Here is a 1236-nt window from a genome sequence, read left to right as displayed (position 1 = left end):
CAATAGAGAGGATCCCGTGGTGGACGTAGCCACACCCGCAAGTACTGACCGTATAACACACACGGGGTACGTCTCATACAGCAGGACTCAGCAGCCGTAAGTTGTGTCTGCCAGCATGCAACGCGAAGGAGGATGCGATTCAGTACGCGAATACCATGATGTGTATCACTCTATAACATCCCACTGATTTGTTGAGGAATCCGTTGTACTGCCGCACCGGAGGAGAATGGGTGTTGCATCAAATTCACCTACATACAACTTTATGACTACCAGCCAGAATAGACGGAAGAAGGAGAGCTATTTGAAAGAGAGGCATAAATGAACAAGAAAATGATGCGGCAAACTGAGTAAAGGTACTTACTGCAAGATGCCGGACGTATTGGCTGGTTTGAAAGACCTTGAGCAGCTGGAGGCGCATATTATAACCACCCACGTTAATAAGACATGAGTCTGCGTGGCATTGTCTTGAGGCTACAGATTGCACATAATGCCACAAAGTGCACGGTGACCTGTAGGGCACAGACGTATTACTGAGGAAGTACTGATGTCTCAAAAAGTTCTCTAGGAAGAAATAAGGTGCAGCAAGTTGGCGTCGTGGACACATATGCTGCCTGTTTACAATAGTTCATATGTGCGAAAGGGAGTGTATTTGATCTCTTATGCGTCCGTCCTACTTCACCGGAGCCTCAGAGATTATTCCGCACACCAAAGGGCTGTCATGAGGTCAGACAGAAACTGGTAACTCACGTGCAGAAATGCACCTCCATCGCGTGCTGCTAAGGCAGCCAGCATCTGCGAGTGTTTTACCTATTGTTCAAGATGTGCCATGTACTATACAATCCGTGAGGAAATGAATAAGTGAATAACTAAGTGATATAATGATTGGTGTGTGGAGATCTTGTTGATTTTGTGGGTGTCAGTGTTGGTGTGGGAAGATATGTAGCTCGTGGGTGAGTGCCTAGCGACAAGTGGTAAGTGTCAAGTTAAACCTTGAAGCGAAAGAGTAAGAGAAGAAGGTGATGATAACAAAGGAGTGAATGGTAGTGTAGAGCTTGTCCGGGGTAGCGAGTGACAGTTGGGAGAGAGAAGCATTTGGGGAAGGGCTAGCCACATTGAGAAATGGAAGAGTGAGTAGATGACACTACAGAACCTTATGCCGCTTAGTGTATATCAGTACCGTGACCTTCAACACTACTGCTGTTATTCCGACGCAGCGATGCATATTAGACATACTAC

Source organism: Echinococcus granulosus (assembly GCF_000524195.1).
Source record: "Echinococcus granulosus chromosome Unknown EG_S00190, whole genome shotgun sequence".
Classification (NCBI taxonomy): domain Eukaryota; kingdom Metazoa; phylum Platyhelminthes; class Cestoda; order Cyclophyllidea; family Taeniidae; genus Echinococcus; species Echinococcus granulosus.
The sequence above is the reverse complement of the archived record's forward strand: the minus strand, read 5'-3'. Positions refer to the sequence as shown.